Here is a 24,676-nt window from a genome sequence, read left to right on the forward strand (position 1 = left end):
ATTCATGTCGAAGATGACATCGAAGCTTTTTATGGAAACTGGCATAAGGTCGATTCGAAAAGAATGGTCGTTTAAGGTAAGGGTACAGCCTATGAATACGTCGTTAATGCTCTCTTTCTTTCCGTTAGCCAACTCGACGGTGAATGTTTAGGTTAAAGGTTGGGATTTATGCTTGAGTAGATGTTTAAATGCATGACTAACAAAACTCCTCTCCGCACCACCATCGAAAAGAATGCATGCATAAGAGTTGTCGAGGAGGAACGTACCCGTAACTATGGTGGGATTAGTGACTGCTTCCTCCTGGCCCATGGCTAGCACTCTCCCTGTGTTGCCAGTTGTTGCTTTTGGGCAACTTCTCTTGAAGTGCTTGGTCTCCCCACACCCATAGCTATGTTGCTTTTAAGCAATTTATCAAAGCTTTGATGAGCTATGTTTAATTGGTGTGTCCCGCAATAGAAGTCTATGCAATTTAGCAAAGCTATGGTGAGCAATTCTTGGGTTCTACAATAGAAGTAGTCTATGTAATTTAGCAAAGCTTTGATGAGCATTGTGTAATTATTGAGTTCCACAATAGAAGTTTATGTAATTTAGAAAAACTTTGATGAGCATTGTTTAATCTTTAGTTCCACAATCGAAGTAGTCTATGCAATTTAGCAAAGCTTTGACGAGCATTGTTTAATTCCTCAGTTCCAAAATAGAAGTCTATGCAATTTAGCAAAGCTTTGATGAGCATTGTTTAATCGTTGAGTTCTACATTAGAAGTCTATGCAATTTAGCAAAGCTTTGATGAGGATAGTTTATTTATTTTTTTTTTTTGAAAGAGCCAAAGCTCAGCAAACTTTATTAAAAAGAATAAAAGAATACAAAAACAAATGAAAATAAAATAGTCAAACAAAATACAAATCTAACCAACCTATCCATAACCAACTACCAAGCCACTTTTTAATAACCAGACTTAACCACCCAAAAACCCAAAAAACCTTATTATCCTTAAAGCTAGCCCAAAGACTTATTGAAAGTGGGAAAAAAGGTAACTTCACCCCCTTGCACCACCAAAATCCCCAAAGATCATTAATACCTAAGCAAGGGGTAAGGCCCTTAAAAAAACCCACAGTCCGAAGGCCAAGCTTTAAGAAAAAACCCAACAAAACCACAATACTCCCTACACAATACATAACATAGAACCAATAAAAGATAACACAATTATAACACTCATAATTGCAACTATAAAAAAACCCCATCAATTTATCAATCCCGCATCTTCTGTCACTTCTCCTCTCATCAATCCTCCACTTAGTCTTCAACAGAAAAGACTCCATCTGCTTGCAAACATGATCCAAACCCGACCTTTGCAAAAAATTCCTGCATATCAAGCACAAGCCAAACCACAACAAACTAACACCAAAACTCCAAGAAATCAGAACAAGTTTCATACTAGACATGGCATCAATCACATGTCTAGGATTCTCCATTTGGATAATCTCAATAAAGATCATATCCAAACAGAAAATCCCATAGGTACAAGTCACATGATTTAAGAGCAAACTCTCAAACCAGTAACACAATCCGTCAATTCCTTTGTAAAGAAACTTATTCCAAAAATGCCCCCACCAATCCACAGCATTAAGATCACCAAAGTTAAACATCCTTCTATGCCAACCCCAAAACCAATAGCCACCAACCAACAAACTAAAAAACCAGAAAATAGCATCCATTACTTAAACTTTTTCCATTCCAGAAATACCCCAGGCCTTAAAAACTTTATCATTGACCATCTTAGCCTTTTTCCTCAACCCTAACAGCATTAAATGTATTTCACTTTCAATACAAGCAATCAGCCCCTTATACGAATTTCTCCTGTTACTAAATAGTCTAGAATTTCTCTCCTTCCAAATATATGCAACACAACTAGCAAAAACACATTTAGTAACCAGATTCTCACCAGAATTCCTTTTAAACAAACTGCACAGCTTCATAATCAATTCATTCCAATCATCCATAAAAAGATTAAGACCCATCTTATTACAAAAATACCTCCAAATAAGTTGAGAATAATCACACAAGTGTGTTCTGTAAAGTTATAAGACACCAAAAATGTAAATCAAAATATAAGATGAGTTTTGAATGTGCTCCATCTTCTCAAAAGCCTAGCATCGGTAGCTGTCTACTGATGACCTGAGAATACAAGTTATTTTGAAAGAGTTTATCAGCTTTAAAGCTGGTGAGTTCATAAGTATTTTAGTGTCATGGTTTGTATGAAAGTGTTTGTATGTACTTGATGTATAGGTTGGTAAATGTTTGTAAATGTTTGTATCTCCTAGAAAATCCCATATTTTCTACTAATCGTAGCCTTCTACCAAGGCATCAAATGAAATGTATGTTTGTTTCTTGTAAAAGTGTGTATTTTCCCAAATATGACTATCATTATCCAAAAATATAGCTTTTACATTACCGTTCATTGTGTGAAGGTCACAAAGTGAATGCAATGGGGAAATAATAAAGTACTGTAGTGTTGTATTAAGTAACTACTACTGTACTAATTACCTTAAACCAATTGTTATTTAAAGTAACATGTGATATGTCTGTACCATACTACCGACTAAAAACACGACGATGAAAGACGTCGGAAGAAATGACATTTGGCACCCGTAGACTTGCAAGTCCCACTGTAGCGAGCAGCAAGGTGTAGGATAGTCAATCCGGTATAGACCTATACACAAATTCAACGCTCTCCTTCTAGGAGACTCTGGATACAAAACGAGCCATGACAGGTGATGCCATGCTCCGTTACGTGGCTCACATTTCTGTTGTAATGTTCTTGTATATGTAATGTATGTACTAGTATAATGTATGCTCTCTCTGTCTAGCATGTTATGTTTGTTTCTCATCAATGTATGTTATGTTTGTTTCTCATCACTGTATGTTATGTTTGTTTCTCATCATAGTATGTTATGTTTGTTTCTCATCATAGTATGTTATGTTTGTTTCTCATCACTGTATGTTATGTTTGTTTCTCATCATAGTATGTTATGTTTGTTTCTCAAAATAGTATGTTATGTTTGTTTCTCATCATAGTATGTTATTGACTCATGTATGAACTGATTCATTGTATGTTTCATTGTTCTAATAATAGTATTAGCAACTTCCTAAACTATACATATTATAGTTTACTAGTAATGTTTTTTGTATGAATATTCGTTTGTATACCTTTGCTACCCAAAGGTATTGAACTGAACGAAGGAACTTTTATATCTATACACATATACATAATATATAACTAAGATTCAAACGACCTTCGGAGAAATAACCGATACCCTAAGACCACAACCAAACAAGGAAGAGGAAGCAAGATGAGCTATCAGTCCTAAGTCCTTTCAATCCTACTTATATAACTATATCTATATAGATACACATTTGACAAAGTATAAGTTTAAAAGAGTTTAATGAAAGTATTTAACATGTAAAAGAGTTTGTAAAACAGTTTGAAGTAGTTTGATTGATAACATAGTTTGAAAAGTAAGAAATCCACTTGTTTGGTAGTTATTAATCACATGTGATTGATATAATAACTATAATACTTCAACTTGTATCCCCCCCATAAAAGCATTTAAAATTATTTAAAAGGTTGATTAAGGGGTATGAACTCACCTGAAGTGAGTGATGCGAATGTAAGATCGGAAAAAGGATGCTAAGTGTCAAGTGAAGACTTGAGCACACACGGATCCTATTTAGCATATAAAGACACATATATGAATACATTTAGTGTTTACTCAACTAATCAGGTAAAGAATAACACATTAAGGACTAAGAAATCCTTAAATGGAAGTGTTACAATCACTTAGGATTGTATAAAAGGGTTGTATAGCCACTTAAAGGAGTTTTCGGTCCAAGTGGTATGTTTCTTGGAGTTTTCGGTTCTTGTGGTTTTTGGTCCATATGGTTTTCGGTCCAAATGGTTGGCCGAAAACTCATGATGTTTGGTGATTTTTAAGGGCTTTCCTCAATCAATGAAGTGTTCTAAACTCAATACTAAGTATTAGGAAAGGCTTAAAGTCATTTTGCACCCTTCATAAGGGTTTTCGGTCTAAGGAGATGCACTAGACCGAAAACACCTTTTGTTCTTGGATAAATGATGATTTCAAGGCCCTAAATCAAGAGTTTCAACTTGATAACAAGTATAGGGAAGTAATACTTACGATTTAGAGGCTAATAGAGTTGATTTTGGACCAAAACACTAGTGTGTGTTCTTGGTGTTCTTGAAGATCAAACCCAAAAGATGAAGTTAATGGATGAAATCGAAGGGTGTTACTAGTTAAAGCTTTGTAACAACAAATCAAATGGAAAGAATTCTTACAATTTTGAAGATCAAAGTGAAGAACTCGATGATACTTGAGAGAGAATGGATGTTTCTAGCTTTGAAAAGGAAAGAATGATCCAAATGATCATGAAATATATATGTAGGATGGGGTTTTCGGTCACCTTGACCGGAAACTCTAAGGTCTTGACCGAAAACTCCTTTTTGAGGAGGTTTTCGGTTTGCTTCATGACTAGAACTTCAACCAATTCATCCTAACGCCGATTCCTTTGATGTACTAAGTTTAGAATACTCAAATAGACTCCAAACAATGCCAAAAGATAGCAAAATGGGTCTAACGTTTATTGAATTGATTACTATATAAGATTTAAAAATTTCGAGTTGTCACATCATCCCCCCGTTATAGAGAATTTCGTCCCGAAATTAGAGTTTAAGCAAATAAGTAGTTACAATAACTAAGTAAAAAGGTGAGGATATTTCAGTTTCATCTGATCCTCTCGCTCCCAAGTGAATTCAGGTCCTCGCTTGGCGTTCCAGCGAACCTTCACTATCGGGATACGGCTTTGTTTCGTTTGCTTGACCTCTCGGTCCATGATCTCTACTGCTTCTTCCATGAAGTTGAGGCTCTCGTTGATTTCGATCTCGTCGAGTGGGATCACAAGAGTCTCGTCGGACAGACACTTTTTCAACTTCGATACGTGGAAAGTAGGATGTACATTATTGAGTTCACTAAGTAGATTAAGTTTGTAAGCTACAGGGCCGATTCTAGAGAGAATCTCGAAAGGCCCTATGTATCTTGGATTTAGCTTTCCACGCTTTCCGAAGCGTATCAAGCCTTTCCAAGGTGAGACCTTCAATTGAACACGGTCGCCCACCTGGAATTCTAACGGTTACCTTCGTTTATCTGCGTAGCTTTTCTGTCGGTCTCTAGAGGCTTTCAATCGTTCACGAATCTGAACGATCTTCTCTGTCGTTTCCCGAATCATTTCCGGACCTGTGAGAGCGCTTTCAGGAACTCGTCCTTTAGCGAACTGTGTGTCACCCACCTCAGCCCATCACAGAGGGGATCTGCACTTTCGGCCATAGAGGGCCTTGAATGGAGCAGCCTTTATGCTCGTGTGATAACTGTTGTTGTAGGAAAATTCGACAAGGGGTAAATGAGTATCCCATGCCTTTCCAAAGTCAATCACGCAGGCTCGCAACATATTTTCCAATGTTTGAATAGTCCTCTCACTTTGTCCGTCGGTTTGTGGATGATAGGTTGTACGCATGTCCAGCCTAGTTCCTAGTGCTTTCTGTAATGACTGCCAGAACCTCGAGGTAAATCTACTGTCTCTATCGGAGATAATAGATATGGGTACCCCATGAAGTCGCACTATTTCTTTAAGGTAAGTTCTGGTCAGTTTCTCCATCTTATCTGTCTCTTTGATTGGTAGGAAATGCACGGATTTGGTCAATCTATCGACGATGACCCAAATGGTGTCAAGCCCACCCGTTGTCTTGGGCAACTTGGTTATAAAATCTATAGTAATCCGCTCCCATTTCCACTCAGGTATCTCCAGTTGTTGTAAAAGACCGGAGGGTTTCTGGTATTCGACCTTGACCTTGGCGCAAGTAAGGCATTTAATAACGAAGGTAGCAATCTCTGCTTTCATATTAGGCCACCAGTATAGCTTTTTAAGATCCGGATACATCTTATCTGAACCTGGGTGGACGGAATAACGAGTGTTATGCGCCTCGGTCATGACCAAGTCTCTGAAACCACCATGTTTCGGTGTCCAGATCCGATCCATGAAATAAAAAGCTCCGCCACCCTTGACTTCCAAGTTCTTATCCATCCCTCTTAGGGATTCACTCGCCACATTTTCTGGTTTCAAAGCGTCGAGCTGAGCCTCCTTAATTTGCGTGGACAAGTGTGAATGGATAGTCATAGTCAATGATTTGATCCTACGACCAGAGTATTCTTTCTGACTCAGGGCGTCAGCTACTACGTTGGCTTTACCCGGATGATAACGAATTTCGCATTCGTAGTCACTGAGTAGCTCGACCCACCGTCGTTGTCTCATGTTGAGCTCCTTCTGGTCGAATATATGTTGTAGGCTTTTGTGGTCTGTAAAGATCGTGCTCTTCGTACCGTATAGGTAGTGTCTCCAGATCTTCAGAGCAAACACAACTGCTCCTAGCTCAAGATCGTGAGTGGTGTAGTTGACCTCGTGTGTCTTCAGCTGTCTCGAGGCATAGGCGATGACCTTACCTCGCTGCATCAGAACATAGCCGAGCCCTTGATTTGACGCATCGCAATAGACAACGAAGTCTTCTATCCCTTCGGGGAGGGATAGTATTGGTGCGGTGCACAAGGCTCGTTTGAGCATTTGGAACGCTCTCTCCTGGTTCTCTTCCCAGTCAAAGGCTACGCCCTTCTGGGTCAGTGTTGTAAGAGGTTTCGCAATTCGGGAGAAGTTCTGAATGAACCTGCGATAGTAGCCAGCGAGGCCTAGAAATTGACGAATTTCGGTAGGCGTCTTCGGTGCTGACCAGCTCTCAATGGGTTTGATTTTGGAAGGGTCCACGTGTATTACCACTTCACTAACCACGTGCCCCAAGAATTCGACTCATCGGATCCAAAATTCGCATTTTGAGAACTTCGCATAGAGCTTCTCCGAACGCAGCGTTTCTAAGACTAGTCGCAGATGTCGACTATGCTCCTCCTTACTTCGAGAGTAGATAAGCATGTCATCGATGAACACGATGACGAACTGATCCAAGTAAGGACGACACACCCTATTAATTAAATCCATGAATACTGCGGGCGCGTTGGTTAATCCGAACGGCATCACTACGAATTCGTAGTGCCCATAACGAGTTCGGAAGGCTGTCTTCGGGACATCCTCCCCTAGCACTCGTAGTTGGTGATATCCGGATCTGAGGTCGATTTTTGAAAAGAAGTTCGCCCCTCGAAGTTGATCAAATAAATCGTCTATGCGAGGTAGAGGATAACGATTTATAACGGTTAGCTTGTTGAGCTCCCTGTAGTCGATGCACATACAAAACGATACGTCTTTCTTCTTGACGAACAAGACTGGAGCTCCCCAGGGTGAGAAGCTTGGTCTTATAAAGCCCTTGCTGAGCAGTTCGTTAAGTTGACAGGACCGTTCTTGCATCTCTGCAGGTGCTAAACGATAGGGCGATTTGGCTACTGGGGTAGCCCCTGGAACTAAGTCGATTCTGAACTCGACTTGACGTTGCGGAGGTAATCCTAGGAGTTCTTCTGGAAAGATATCGGGAAAACCACATACTACTGGAATGTCCTTAATGGATTTCGTTTCTTGACTCACATAGACAACATGAGCAAGGAATGCGCGACATTCCTTTCGCAAGAATTTATGGGCTTGAATACTCGAAATGATACGAAGGTTCGTGCCGGGTTTGTCGCCATAAACTACCAGAGTTTCACCAGATGGCAGATTAAGGTGAACCGCCTTTTCGTAACACATGATGTCGGCACGATGAAGACTCAACCAATCCATGCCGATAATGACGTCGAAACTTTTAATTGAAACCGGCATGAGGTTGATCGAAAATGAATGACTATCTAGAGTTAGGTTACACCCTATGTATATGCAGCTAGTACTCTCTGTCTTTCCATTAGCCATTTCTACAGTGAACGGTTCTTTAAGTGCTTGTGATTTTTGCTTAAGTAAATGAGCAAATTTTTGGTTCACGAAACTCCTCTCCGCTCCACTATCAAACAGTATGCATGCATAAGAGTTATCGAGGAGAAACTAACCAGTGACCACTGTGGGGTCGGCAACCGCTTCCTCATGGCCTATAGCCAAAACTCTTCCCACTCCACCGGCGTTCCCTGCCTTCGGGCAGTTCCTTTTGTAGTGGCCCACTTCGCCACAACCGTAGCAAGCTTGGCCCACTCCAGCGCCGGGGACTTGGGTGATTGGCTTCTCCGGAGCCTTGCAGAAACGGGCAGTGTGCCCCTTCCTGTTGCAGTTAGAGCACTATATTTCTCGGCAGGCTCCGATGTGGTGGAAGTTGCATTTGTTGCACTTGGGCAAACTTCCAGCATACTGCTTTACCGGAGCAGCAGCGGCAGGTGCTATCGCAACATGAACTGCCACGACCTACTGCTTTTTGGCAGCCTTTTTCTTTTTCTTGTCATACCAGAACTTCCGCTTGGAATCAGCGGTTTTGGAGGGTTCCGAGATGGCTAGGGTCGTTGTTGCTGCTGGGGTACGGACCCCATGGTCAATGAGCCGTTGTGCCAACCGCTTGGCACTATCGAATGTAGTGGGGTTTGAAGCTAAAACATTCCCCTGAAATGGAGGCACCAGCCCCCAGATGTACCTCTCTATTTTCTTTCCCTCTGTGTGAACCATGTTGGGACAGAGGGCCACCAGCTCGCTGAACCTGGCGGTATAGGAAACTATGTCGGAGCCCTACATGGTTAGGCTCCATTGTTCCTATTCCAATTTCTGGATCTCGCCCCTCGGGCAGTATTCCTGAATCATCAGCTCTCTAAGAGCTTCCCAGCCTATAGCATTAGCCACCACTAGAGATAGTTACTTGACATGGCTATTCCACCATGTCAGGGCTTTTTCCTCGAAGGTGCAAGCAGCGAACTTGACCTTGCTCCCTTCTGGACAGGAGCAGATTTCGAAAACCGATTCGGTCTTCTCGAACCATTGCGAGAGGGCAATGACTCCGTCAGTCCCTCTAAAGGACTTGCGCTTGCAGTTGGTGAAGTCCTTGTAGGAGCACTCTCTCAAGCGCACGGGGATTTCACCGTGAGTAGAATGAACAGGTGTTCCGCCTCCAGTGGAACCGGAAGAATGATATTGAGCCATGGCTGTTGCCACAGCCGTAGCTACTGCAGCATTTAGAGCTGCCGTATCGATTTGAGGAGTAGGTGGTGTTGCAGTTATTGGAGGATTGCATCTTGTTGATCGGCGTGGAGGCATCTTTCAACTATAAGTTTACAAGGATGACAATATGGGTAAGAATAGAGAAATTGATGAGAGTGACTCATGGACTAACTCTTCGTAGCCCAACAACACAATTGAATAGTATGATTGAATGTAGATCTAGTACTAACAGATGATAGCATTTGGATAATAATTTCCATGAGATTAGATATCTGTCAATAATACTGGAATTACAGATGTAACAAGTTCGGGAAAAATCACCTAGAGTAGGCCTTACATCAACCAAGATGGGAAAATTTTGACAGAACTACGACCTAATCAAGACCTAACAGGTCTAAGTTTTAACAAAGATAGGAAATTAGACTAGAGTTTTACATAACTAAGTTATATCCAAAAGAGAAGGTTGAGTAGGCTCTATCTATGACGAGAACCACTCGAATGAGTCCTTGATTCAGATAGACGGCGTTCTATGTCTCGCATGCGCCTTTCATACATTGACTGCCTAGCCCGAAGTTCCCTAACTTCAGCTTGGGATGCAGCTAGCTGTTGCTGCAGAGTCCCATTGGTTATCCTAGCCCTTTCCATAGCTACCTCGAGTTGGGGAATGCGGACCGTGTTAACGCAAGAGTTGGCATCAATCTCCATGATTCGGTCAATAGATGCTCGACCTTGCTCGGTGTTCCGAGCAATCCTACAGACCAAGATGGGAAGGACTCGATCAGCTGAACCTCCCTCGTTTAGGTTGTAAAAGCTTCTGTCCCCATTGTAGGGAATGGGTTGACCCTGTTCCCGACTCCATCTGTTCAAGTTTGTGGCCCACAGAGGTGTGAGTCCTTCAAATGCTGGATGAGGGTTTGGGTTTGGAACTACTGGGGGTAGGTTGTTGACTTCCGGCTCTGAGTCAGAACCATCAGAAAATCCTTCAGCTTGGTGATCATCCAAAGGGATTGGGTGATCATCTTCTGGTTCTTCTCCTAGCCATCGTGCATTGCCGTTGTTGGGGTAGTACGGGTCTTCGGGGATATGGAATCCAGCCATGATATCTACGCGAGAAAAGGGGTACAAGAAATAAGCACATAAGTAATTTATACTAATACAAAATACTCCTATAGTATTTTAAGTTTATGTTTTGTTCTAATGTTTTCGTTGTAGTATTGTTGGTAAGTTTTTAGACTTGTTGCAACCTCACAACCACTCTTAGGCACATGCTAGTCACTTCTCGGATAATATAGTTGATCAGGCTATATCTTCCCAGACTTGACTATATGTCTCTAAGTCTAATTGTGCTGTCCAACAATCGTAATACTTTTGTTCTGTCCTAGTGACACTGATTTTAGTATGAATGCAGGTAGGTATACTTGGTTAAATATTTTATTATTTAAAAGTATAAACTCTTGGTCAAAGTATTTTAATCCCGTTGTGTTTATAGTTTGTATATCTTTTATGGGTTGATATACTCGATTCACTATAAACAATGCTCTGATACCAATCTGTCACACCCCAAAACCAGAACGGCGGAAACGTTCGGGAGTGGAGAACGTCATGTACAGTATCACAACAAAGAATAGTAGTAAACAAGCAACAACATCATCCATTGCATTAATAATATAATTTCATACAAGTGTGTTCTGTAAAGTTATAAGACACCAAAAATGTAAATCAAAATATACGATGAGTCTTGAATGTGCTCCATCTTCTCAAAAGCCTGGTATCGGTACCTGTCTACTGATGACCTGAGAATACAAGTTATTTTGAAAGAGTTTATCAGCTTTAAAGCTGGTGAGTTCATAAGTATTTTAGTGTCATGATTTGTATGAAAGTGTTTGTAAAATGTTTGTAAATGTTTGTATCTCCTAGAAAATCCTATATTTTCTACTAAACGTAGCCTTCTACCAAGGCATCAAATGAATTGTATGTTTGTTTCTTGTAAAAGTGTGTATTTCCCCAAATATGACTATCATTATCCAAAAATATAGCTTTTACATTACCGTTCATTGTGTGAAGGTCACAAAGTGAATGCAATGGGGAAATAATAAAGTACTATAGTGTTGTATTAAGTAACTACTGTTGTACTAATTACCTTAAACCAATTGTTATTTAAAGTAACATGTGATATGCCTGTACCATACTACCGACTAAAAACACGACGATGAAAGACGTCGGAAGAAATGACATTTGGCACCCATAGACTTGCAAGTCCCACTGTAGCGAGCAGCAAGGTGTAGGATAGTCAATCTCGTATAGATCTATACACAAATTCAACGCTCTCCTTCTAGGAGACTCTGGATACAAAACGAGCCATGACAGGTGATGCCATGCTCTGTTACGTGGCTCACATTTCTGTTGTAATGTTCTTGTATATGTAATGTATGTACTAGTATAATGTATGCTCTCTCTGTCTAGCATGTTATGTTTGTTTCTCATCAATGTATGTTATGTTTGTTTCTCATCAATGTATGTTATGTTTGTTTCTCATCATAGTATGTTATGTTTGTTTCTCATCACTGTATGTTATGTTTGTTTCTCATCATGGTATGTTATGTTTGTTTCTCATCATAGTATGTTATGTTTGTTTCTCATCATAGTATGTTATTGACTCATGTATGAACTGACTCATTGTATGTTTCATTGTTCTAATAATAGTATTAGCAACTTCCTAAACTATACATATTATAGTTTACTAGTAATGTTTTTTGTATGAATGAATATGTTTGTATACCTTTGCTACCCAAAGGTACTGAACTGAACGAAGGAACTTTTATATCTATACACATATACATAATATATAACTAAGATTCAAACGACCTTTGGACAAATAACTGATACCCTAAGACCACAACAGAACAAGGAACAAGAAGCAAGGTGAGCTATCAGTCCTAAGTCCTTTCAATCCTACTTATATAACTATATCTATATAGATACACATTTGACAAAGTATAAGTTTAAAAGAGTTTAATGAAAGTATTTAACATGTAAAAGAGTTTGTAAAACAGTTTGAAGTAGTTTGATTGATAACATAGTTTGAAAAGTAAGAAATCCACTTGTTTGGTAGTTATTAATCACATGTGATTGATATAATAACTATAATAGTTCAACTTGTATCCCCCCCCCATAAAAGCATTTAAAATCATTTAAAAGGTTGATTAAGGGGTATGAACTCACCTGAAGTGAGTGATGCGAATGTAAGATCGGAAAAAGGATGCTAAGTGTCAAGTGAAGACTTGAGCACACACGGATCCTATTTAGCATATAAAGACACATATATGAATACAATTAGTGTTTACTCAACTAATCAGGTAAAGAATAACACCTTAAGGACTAAGAAATCCTTAAATGGAAGTGTTACAATCACTTAGGATTGCATAAAAGGGTTTTATAGCCACTTAAAGGAGTTTTCGGTCCAAGTGGTATGTTTCTTGGAGTTTTCGGTTCTTGTGGTTTTCGGTCCATATGGTTTTCGGTCCAAATGGTTGGACGAAAACTCATGATGTTTGGTGATTTTAAGGGCTTTCCTCAATCAATGAAGTCTTCTAGACTCAATACTAAGTATTAGGAAAGGCGTAAAGTCATTTTGCACCCTTCATAAGGGTTTTCGGTCTAAGGAGATGCACTAGACTGAAAACACCTTTTGTTCTTGGATAAATGATGATTTCAAGGCCCTAAATCAAGAGTTTCAACTAGATAACAAGTATAAGGAAGTAATACTTACGATTTAGAGGCTAATAGAGTTGATCTTGGACCAAAACACTAGTGTGTGTTCTTGGTGTTCTTGAAGATCAAACCCAAAAGATGAAGTTAATGGATGAAATCGAAGAGTGTTACTAGTTAAAGCTTTGTAACAACAAATCAAATGGAAAGAATTCTTACAATTTTGAAGATCAAAGTGAAGAACTCGATGATACTTGAGAGAGAATGGATGTTTCTAGCTTTGAAAATGAAAGAATGATCCAAATGATCATGAAATATATATGTAGGATGGGGTTTTCGGTCACCTTGACCGAAAACTCTAAGGTCTTGACCGAAAACTCCTTTTTGAGGAGGTTTTCGGTTTGCTTCATGACTAGAACTTCAACCAATTCATCCTAGCGCTGATTCCTTTGATGTACTAAGTTTAGAATACTCGAATAGACTCCAAACAATGCCAAAAGATAGCAAAATGGGTCTAACATTTATTGAATTGATTACTATATAAGATTTAAAAATTTCGAGTTGTCACATTTAATTCTTTAGTTCCACAATAGAAGTAGTCTATGCAATTTAGCAAAGCTTTGATGAGCATTGTTTAATTCTTGAGTTCCACAATAGAAGTATATGCAATTTTGCAAGGATTTTATGAGCATTGTTAAATTCTTGAGCTCTACAATAGTAGTAGTCTATGTAAATTAGCAAAGCTTTGATGAGCATTGTTTAATTCTTGAGTTCCACAATAGAAGTCTACGCAATTTAGCAAATCTTTGATGAGTTTAGTTTAATTCTTGTGTCCCACAATATAAGTCTATGTAATTTAGGAAAGCTTTGATGAGCATTGTTTAATTTTTGGGTTTTACAATAGAAGTAGTCTATGCAATTTCGCAAAGCTTTGATGAGCATTGTTTAATTCTTGAGTTCCACAATAGAAGTCTATGCAATTTAGCAAAGCTTTGATGAGCATTGTTTAATACATGAGTTCCACAAAATAAGTCTATGCAATTTAGCAAAGTTTTGATGAGCTTTGTTTAATTCTTGAGTTCCACAATAGAAATCTATGCAATTTAGGAAATCTTTAATGAGCATTGTTTACTTTTTGAGTTCTATAATAGAAGTAGTCTACGAAATTTAGCAATGCTTTGATGAACATTGTTTAATTCTTGAGTTCCACAATAGAAGTCTATGTAAATTATCAAAGCTTTGATGAGCATTGTTTAATTCTTGAGTTCTACAATAGAAGTAGTCTATTCAATTTAGCGAAGCTTTGATGAGCATTGTTTAATTTTTGAGTTCCACAATAGATGTTTACACAATTTAGCAAAGCTTTGATGAGCTTCGTTTAATTTTTGTGTCCTGAAATAGAAGTATATGCTATTTAGCAAAGCTTTGATGAGCATTGTTTAATTCTTGGGTTCTACAATAGAAGTAGTCTATGCAATTGAGCAAAGCTTTGATGAGCATTGTTTAATTCTTTAGTTCCACAATAGAAGTAGTTTATGCAATTTAGAAAAGCTTTGATGAGCATTGTTTAATTCTCTAGTTCCAAAATACAAGTCTATGCAGTTTAGCAAAGCTTTGATGAGCGTTGTTTAATTGTTGAGTTCTACAATAGAAGTGTATGCAATATAGCAAAGTTTTGACGAGCATTGTTTAGTTCTTGAGTTCCACAATAGAAGTATTTGATATTTAGCAAAGCTTTGATAAGAATTGTTTAATTCTTGAGTTCCACAATAGAAGTGGTCTATGCAATTTAGCAAAGCTTTGATGAGAATTGTTTAATTCTTGAATTCCTTAATAGAAACCTACACAATTTAGTAAATCCTTGATGAGCTTCGTTTAATTCTTGTGTCCCACAAAAGAAGTATATGCAATTTAGCAAAGCTATGATGAGCATTGTCTAATTCATGGGTTCTACAATAAAAGTAGTCTATGTGATTTAGCATAGCGTTTATAAGCTTTGTTTAATTCTTAAGTTCCACAATAGAAGTCTATGCAATTTAACAAAGCTTTGATGAGCATTGTTTACTTTTTGAGTTCTACAATAGAATTAGTCGATGCAATTTAGCAAATATTTGATGAGCATTGTTTACTTCTTTAGTTCCACAATCGAAGTTGTCTATGCAATTTAGCAAAGCTTTGACGAGCACTGTATAATTCTTGAGTTCCAAAATAGAAGTCTATGCAATTTAGCAAAGATTTGATGAGCATTTTTTAATCGTTGAGTTCTACATTAGAAGTCTATGCAATTTAGTGAAGCTTTGATGAGGATAGTTTAGTTTTTGAGTTCCACAATAAAAGTCTATGAAATTTAACAAAGTTTTGATGAGCATTGTTTAATTCCTGAGTTCCACATTAGATGTAGTATATGCAATTTAGCAAAGCTTTGATGAGCATTATTTAATTCTTCAGTTCCACAATAGAAGTCTATGCAATTTAGCAAAGCTTTGATGAGCATTGTTTAATTCTTGAGTTCTTCAAAGGAAGTAGTCTATGTAAATTTGCAAAGCTTTGATGAGCATTATTTAATTCTACAGTTCCACAATATAAGTCTATGCAATTTAGCAAAGCTTTGATGAGCTTCGTTTAATTCTTGTGTCACACAATATAAGTCTATGCAATGTAGCAAAGCTTTGATGAGCATTGTTTAATTCTTGGGTTTTACAATAGAAGTAGTCTATGCAATTTAGCAAAGCTTTGATAAGCGTTGTTTAATTCTTTAGTTCCACAATAGAAGTCTATGCAACTTAGCAAAGCTTTGATGAGCATTGTTTAATTCTTGAGTTCAACAATATAAGTAGTCTATGTAAATTAGCAAAGCTTTGATGAGCATTGTTTAAGTCTTGAGTTCCAAAATAGAAGTCTACGCAATTTAGTAAAGAGTTGATGAGCTTCGTTTAATTCTTGTGTCCCACAATATAAGTCTATGCAATTTAGAAATGCTTTGATGAGCATTGTTTAATTCTTGGGTTCTACTATAGAAGTATTTTATGCAATTTAGCAAGGCTTTGATGAGCATTGTTTAATTCTTGAGTTCCACAATATAAGTCTATGCAATTTAGCAAAACTTTGATGAGCATTGTTTAATTGTTGAGTTCTACAATAGAAGTAGTCTATGCAATTTAACAAAGCTTTGATGATCATTGATTAATTCTTGAGTTCCACAACAGAAATCTACACAATTTAGCAAAGCTTTGATGAGCTTCGTTTACTTTTTGTGTCCCGAAATAAAAGTCTATACTATTTAACAAAGCTTTGATGAGCATTGTTTAATTCTTGGGTTCTACAATAGAAGTAGTCTATGCAATTGAGCAAAGCTTTGATGAGCATTGTTTAATTCTTTAGTTTCACAATAGAAGTAGTTTATGCAATTTAGAAAAGCTTTGATGAGCAATGTTTAATTCTCTAGTTCCAAAATAGAAGTCTATGCAATTTAGCAAAGCTTTTATGAGTGTTGTTTAATTGTTGAGTTCTACAATAGAAGTGTATGCAATATAGCAAAGTTTTGACGAGCATTGTTTAATTCTTCAGTTCTGCAATAGAAGTATTTGATATTTAGCAAAGCTTTGATAAGCATTGTTTAAGTCTTGAGTTCCACAATAGAAGTAGTCTATGCAATTTAGCAAAGCTTTGATGAGCATTATTTAATTCTTGAATTCCTTAATAGAAACCTACACAATTTAGTAAATCCTTGATGAGCTTCGTTTAATTCTTGTGTCCCACAAAAGAAGTATATGCAATTTAGCAAAGCTATGATGAGCATTGTCTAATTCATGGGTTCTACAATAGAAGTAGTCTATGTGATTTAGCAAAGCTTTTATGAGCTTCGTTTAATTATTGTGTCCCACAATATAAGTCTATGCAATGTAGCAAAGCTTTGATGAGCATTGTTTAATTCTTGGGTTCTACAATAGAAGTAGTCTATGCAATTTAGCAAAGCTTTGATGCGCATTGTTTAATTCTTTAGTTCCACAATAGAAGTCTATGTAATTGAGCAAAGCTTTGATGAGCATTGTTTAATTCTTGAGTTCTACAATATAAGTAGTCTATGTAAATTAGCAAAGCTTTGATGAGCATTGTTTAAGTCTTGAGTTCCAAAATAGAAGTCTACGCAATTTAGTAAAGCGTTGATGAGCTTCGTTTAGTTCTTGTGTCCCACAATATAAGTCTATGCAATTTAGAAATGCTTTGATGAGCATTGTTTAATTCTTGGGTTCTACTATAGAAGTATTCTATGCAATTTAGCAAAGCTTTGATGAGCATTGTTTAATTCTTGAGTTCCACAATAGAAGTCTATGCAATTTAGCAAAACTTTGATGAGCATTGTTTAATTCTTGAGTTCTACAATAGAAATAGTCTATTCAATTTAGCGAGGCTTTGATGATCATTGATTAATTCTTGAGTTCCACAACAGAAATCTACACAATTTAGCAAAGCTTTGATGAGCTTCGTTTAATTCTTGTGTCCCGAAATAAAAGTCTATACTATTTAACAAAGCTTTGATGAGCATTGATGAATTCTTGGGTTCTACAATAGAAGTAGTCTATGCAATTGAGCAAAGCTTTGATGAGCATTGTTTAATTCTTTAGTTCCACAATAGAAGTAGTTTATGCAATTTAGAAAAGCTTTGATGAGCATTGTTTAATTCTCTAGTTCCAAAATAGAAGTCTATGCAATTTAGCAAAGCTTTTATGAGCGTTGTTTAATTGTTGAGTTCTACAATAGAAGTGTATGGAATATAGCAAAGTTTTGACGAGCATTGTTTAGTTCTTCAGTTCCGCAATAGAAGTATTTGATATTTAGCAAAGCTTTGATAAGCATTGCTTAATTCTTGAGTTCCACAATAGAAGAAGTCTATGCAATTTAACAAAGCTTTGATGAGCATTGTTTAATTCTTGAATTCCTTAATAGAAACCTACACAATTTAGTAAATCTTTGATGAGTTTCGTTTAATTCTTGTGTCCCACAAAAGAAGTATATGCAATTTAGCAAAGCTATGATGAGCATTGTCTAAGTCATGGGTTCTACAATAGAAGTAGTCTATGTGATTTAGCAAAGCTTTTATGAGCTTTGTTTAATTCTTGAGTTCTACAATAGATCTCTATGCAATTTAGCAAAGGTTTGATGAGCATTATTTAATTTTTGAGTTCCACAATAGAAGTCTATGCAATTTAGCAAACCCTTGATGAGCTTTGTTTAATTCTTGAGTTCCACAATAGAAGTCTATGCAATTTAGCAAAGCTTTGATGAGCATTGTTTACTTTTTGAGTTCTACAATAGAATTAGTCGATGCAATTTAGCAAATATTTGATGAGCATTGTTTACTTCTTTAGTTCCACAATCGAAGTTGTCTATGCAATTTAGCAAAGCTTTGACGAGCACTGTATAATTCCTGAGTTCCAAAATAGAAGTCTATGCAATTTAGCAAAGATTTGATGAGCATTTTTTAATCGTTGAGTTCTACATTAGAAGTCTATGCAATTTAGCAAAGCTTTGATGAGGATAGTTTAGTTTTTGAGTTCCACAATAAAAGTCTATGAAATTTAGCAAAGTTTTGATGAGCATTGTTTAATTCCTGAGTTCCACATTAGATGTAGTATATGCAATTTAGCAAAGCTTTGATGAGCATTATTTAATTCTTCAGTTCCACAATAGAAGTCTATGCAATTTAGCAAAGCTTTGATGAGCATTGCTTAATTCTTGACTTCTTCAAAGGAAGTAGTCTATGTAAATTTGCAAAGCTTTGATGAGCATTATTTAATTCTACAGTTCCACAATCTAAGTCTACGCAATTTAGCAAAGCTTTGATGAGCTTCGTTTAATTCTTGTGTCCCACAATATAAGTCTATGCAATGTAGCAAAGCCTTGATGAGCATTGTTTAATTCTTGGGTTCTACAATAGAAGTAGTCTATGCAATTTAGGAAAGCTTTGATGAGCATTGTTTAATTCTTTAGTTGCACAATAGAAGTCTATGCAATTGAGCAAAACTTTGATGAGCATTGTTTAATTCTTGAGTTCTACAATAGAAGTAGTGTATGTAAATTAGCAAAGCTTTGATGAGCATTGTTTAATTCTTGATTTCCACAATAGATTCTATGCAATTTATCAAAGCTTTGCTGAGCTTCGTTTAATTCTTGTGTCCCACAATATAAGTCTATGCAATTTAGCCAAGCTTTGATGAGCATTGTTTAATTCTTGAGTTCCACAATAGAAGTCTACGCAATTTAGCAAAGCATTGATGAGCTTCGTTTAATTCTTGTGTCCCGAAATTGAAGTCTATGCTATTTAGCAAAGCTTTGATGAGCATTGGTTAATTCTTGGATTCTACAATAGAAGTAGTCTATGCAATTTAGCAAAGCTTTGATGAGCATTATTTAATTCTTGAGTTCGACAATAGAAGTAGTATATGCAATTTTAGCAAAGCTTTGAGGAGCTTTGTTTAATTCTTGAGTTCCAAAATAGAAGTCTATGCAATTTAGCAAAGCTTTGATGAGCGTTGTTTAATTGTTGAGTTCTATAATAGAAGTCTATGCAATTTAGCAAAGATTTGACGAGCATTGTTTAGTTCTTGAGTTCCACAATAGAAGTCTATGATATTTGGCAAAGCTTTGATAAGCATTGTTTAATTCTTGAGTTCCACAATAGAAATAGTCTATGCAATTTAGCAAAGGTTTGATGAGCGTTGTTTAATTCTTGAATTCCACAATAGAAATCTACGCAGTTTTAAAGCTTTGATGAGCTTCGTTTAATTCTTGTGTCCCACAATTGAAGTATATGGAATTTAGCAAAGCTTTTTCTTTTGAAAGAGACCAAAGCCTCGGCAAAACTATATTAAAACAAATAAAAGAATACAAACAAACAATTAGAGTTGAAACAAAAAATAAACAAAAACACACATCTAACCAATGCCAACCAATCCAAAGCCAACAACACAACCACTTCCTACTACAAAACAGATTCCATGCCCTAGTCCAATTAAAATCAATGAACTCCCAAGAAAACCCCATGTCGGCATGATCACCAGAAAAAGGGAACACACCACATAACAAAAACCATCCCGCATGCCCATCTGTTCTCCATTTCAAAACCCAGCATCGAGACCTGCTCCAATCCTAAACATTTAGCAACATAGTATCTCCAACTCAGCAACATAGTTCTCCATCTTATTTTATTCCAATTCAGCAACATAGTATCTCCAACTCTTAGCAAATACCAAAAACTCCAAACCTGCCAAATAAACCTGCAGCAAGAATTACCACAAAAACATGGGAAAAAAGGTATCATCCAACACTCAACAATAAACCCTAAAAAGTCACAACAACTGTTACCCCTACAAAAAAGACTATGAGTGTCATGACCCTTAAAAAATCCAAAATGGCAATTCTAATTCCACCCACCCTATACCAACACAAATTCGCTTTCCAGATAGCATAAAAATATATACCCCAAATAATAGACCAACCCAAACTATACCAAAAACAACCCCTCCCTCTTTTCCCTCCTTTCCAATTACATAAATTTCTCACGAACAACAAGAAAACCCCAAAGTATCCAATATACAGAATTCAGTAATAACAGGACCAGAAGACAAAATTACCATCATTATTCCCCAAACCCCATCCGTTAATTCGTAAAAGTTTCACACTTGACACGGGATCAATCACGTGTCCAGAACAATATAAGAGAATAATCTCAATAAAGATCATATTCCCTATATTTCTCTGTAAGGTACAAACGGTATTAAGGAAATAAAAACTTCCTATAACACCAAATCCGTCAATTCCTTTTAAAACATAACCACACATGTTATTAATTCCTAAGAAAACCCAAGAATCAAATCAGCCTCCTCAAAACCGCAGTGGATCCAAAAAATCACCCACCTCACATGACAAAACATCACATTATTCATACCAATCAACAACTTAATTCCACTGGCCATAAGCAAAAACCAGCCTAACTTCCACTTTTTCCCTTTCCATTATTCATACCACTTTTTCCCTTTCCAACAACCTCACATGACAAAACACCCCATTTTCTACATAAAACAACATTATCCCGCCATTTATGCAAGTTCATCCCCATCAATTTCAAGTTAATGCATTCACTAATCTCTTTGGAAATAGTGTCAAAATCTGAGCAACTACTCCTAAAGATTCTACCATTTCTTTCCTTCCAAATGAAATAAATAGTGCAAGCCAACACCATCCTTTTGACAACACTATCCAAGCTCTTACCCTTAACCTTTTCCACAAAGAACTTTAGAACATTATCCCAATCATTAGGACAGTTACTCATAGCAGCCCTATCTTTTGAAGACATCCAAAGTTTTTTTTGGAAAATCACAATAAAAAAATAGATGTTTCACCGAGTCTTCTTGAGCTTTACAAAAAACACAAACCAAATTGCCCCTCTTTTCCCAAATTTTAATTTTATCTTGTGTTTTCAGCTTGTCAATAATCACAAGCCAAAGTATAAAAGCATGGCTCGCAATGTTATCTCCAAACCAAACAGTATTTGCCCAATCATCTCTCCCCCTACAGTCCCTTATATCATTCCAAACACTGAATGTCGAGAAAGGGCCTTTTTTTCCTTTGTTATCCACCCACACAGTGGAATCAATCTGATTACACTTCCCTATAACCATATTATTCCCAAAAAAATCCTAATTGTAGTCAACCCAACTGTTAGGCCATCTAATACAACCCTCATCAAGTAATTCAGCAACCTTCGTGCTATCATTATACCCAGCTTCTCTAATCATCCTTATTGATATGATCTCACTCAATACACCTTTTGGATGCCACCAGTCATGCCATACTGATATACTATCACCAATTCCAACTTCATAAAAAACATTTCTTTCAAATGTCTTATGTTCAAAAACCTTTTCCAAGTCCAGCTCATGTTATGCTTATTCAAAATATCCCAAAAATTCCTTTCTTTCAAATGGTACTCCTTTACCCACTTCACCCAAAGAGAATTATGCCCACTGTTTAATTTCCATACATGTTTAGAATGCAAAGCAATATTCCAGATTTTTAGGTTCTTTATTCCCAAACCTCCTTCATTTTTGGGAATACAAACCTCTCCCCATTTAAATTGTCACACCCCCAAACCGGAACGGCGGAAACGTTCGGGGGTGGATGATGTCATATGTAGTATCACAACAATTGCATCATAGTAATGAAAGTAAACACAACCATTACATTGAATATATAAAAAGGTATTTACATTTGTTTGCTCATATTTATATACATCAAAAGTAGCAAAATAAAGACGAGACTCTATACGCTCCGTCTTCTCGAAAGTCTGCTGAGGTACCTGTCTACTGATTTCCTGAGAATACAAGTAGTTTTGAAAAGAGAGTATCAACATAAAAACTGGTGAGTTCATAAGCTTGTTTTTGTAATGAAATCCTGTCATTGAATCTGTAAAATGTTTGTATGCTTCCCAAGAAAATCCAATACTTTCTAACATATAAGTTTGATTACTGTGTTCTGTAGTAGTGTATAATGTATTAGTGTGTATGTCTGGTTGCCACAAGCTGTATTGTATAACGTTGTTTTGAATGAAAACCCTTTGTATGAAAACCCTGGCTATCACCAGTAATGTATATAATCTTCTGTTTGAAAACCCTGGTTACTACCAGTATGAATAGTAGTTTCATTATTTAAAATAAAACTATGAGTTGTAATCCCTGGAATCCTCCAGTTGTATTATGAACTAGTTTTATTAATGAAAATAAAACTAATGAAGAATGAAATCTCGTAAACAATAAGGTTAGTTTATACTATTGTGAGTCGTATAACCATGCTTGATATGACCTAGTGGCCTTTACGACGTTCTTCAAGTGTCGGATATATGACATTTGTCACCCCAGGCATGTCTGCCTAACTGTAGCTAGCAGTTCAGGTGTGGGATAGTCAATCCCGAATAGATCTATTCACAAATCTTACGTTCTCCCTCCAGGAGACTCTGCTTATACTATGATAGGATTTAACATGTACCCCGAAAGGTACAATTGAAGAATTGTCTCACAATCCTGTATTAACTAGTTTACGTGTAGCTCTGTATGGTTCTTTTGTATTTGAATCCGTGTGAATACTTTATAGAGTAATAATTATACTTAGATAATTATTTAATGTTGTACTCTTGAAGTCCGCATGTAGTAACGTATATCATAAACTAAATCTGTCATAGTTTATATGTTTTGCAATGTGTAACTCTGAATTCATAAAACTGTGTATTGAAAAACCCCACACTATACCTATTATAGTTTGCATGTATGTTGTGTACTTGGTCCGTGTATTGATCTGAAAACTATGCAATTATGGTGGTATGTTGAAAAACGTCCCTTATGCTCAGCATATTATAAAAAGGATAAAATATCTAAATATTTTATAAAACATGGAAATCTTTTGGTTGCATCAATTGCATAAATTTTAAACTTGTTGAAATTCTTTTGTATAAGTTCACAAAATCATTTGTGTTTGGCTTGTATTCCCCCCTTGAAAACCTTAAAAGTAGTAAAAGCATAGGGGTATGAACTCCCTGTTGGTCGGGTGATTAGTCGGATAGCAAGACTGGGAGTGGGAACCCTTGGTTGGATGCACTCGATACTCAATGGGATCCTAATCAAGAATTAAATACATTTTTGTATTTTATTAACGAAACCATTCATTATAGTGTTGGAAAAACACTTGTTATTGGTTTAGAAATGTTACCTAGACTCGATCGAGGTGGGAAGGTGGATTTGCGGTCAAGATTCACAGTGTGAAGGAGTTTGCGGCCGTGAAGAGTTTTCGGTCGAGAACTGCCCCTTGAAGGGTTTACGGTCGTAAACAGTGTTCTTGAAGGGTTTATGAATCTTTGAAGGGTTTACGGTCGTAAACAGGTTTACAGCCTTTGAAGATTTGAAGGTTTGAAGGGTGTACGGCCATAAACTCAAGAACAATGATGTTGTATTCGATGAAAAACGCGTTTTAGATGCTCCAAAACAACCTCCAAAGGCAATTCTTGATGATTTTTGGAAGAAAAGAGGGTGTTTTTGGTGTTTACGGTTGAGAGGTTAGAGAGAGAATGAGAGAGTTTTCGGCCAGAAAAGTGTAAATGATGGGTAGATGTTCATTTTTATAGGGGGTTTTCATGGTCGGTGGTGGGGCCACCTGTAGCTGGCCGTAAACGGGTGTACGGTCATAAACGAGTTTACGGCCGTGAACATCACTCAGGCCAAAAACTAAAAAGAAACTCAGGTTGTTCATATTTATAGGGGGTTTTGGTTCCGACTCATATATCTAAAATTAAATGATTTTCCAAACCGAAGGAATTTGACGGAACTTAATAAAATTCAAATTTTATTAACGAAAATTGGCTAACGGTAACGGGAAAAGTTTAAGGTTGTCACATCATCCCCCGTTAGAGGGAATTTCGTCCCGAAATTCAAACATAGAATACAAATCATGGACTCGGAAAAAGATGAGGGTATTTCTGTTTCATGGAATCTTCTCGCTCCCAAGTGAATTCAGGTCCCCGCCTGGCATTCCAGCTAACCTTCACTATCGGTATGCGACTTTGTTTTGTTCGCTTGACTTCCCGATCCATGATTTCGACTGGTTCTTCCACGAAATTGAGGTTCTCGTTGATCTCGATCTCATCAAGAGGGATCACAAGGGTTTTGTCGGATAGACACTTTTTAAGGTTCGAGACGTGGAAGACAGGATGAATGTTGCTAAGTTCTTGGGG

This window comes from Lactuca virosa, chromosome 1 (assembly GCF_052849685.1).
Source record: "Lactuca virosa cultivar CGN04683 chromosome 1, Lactuca_virosa_CGN04683_v6, whole genome shotgun sequence".
In the NCBI taxonomy this organism is placed as follows: domain Eukaryota; kingdom Viridiplantae; phylum Streptophyta; class Magnoliopsida; order Asterales; family Asteraceae; genus Lactuca; species Lactuca virosa.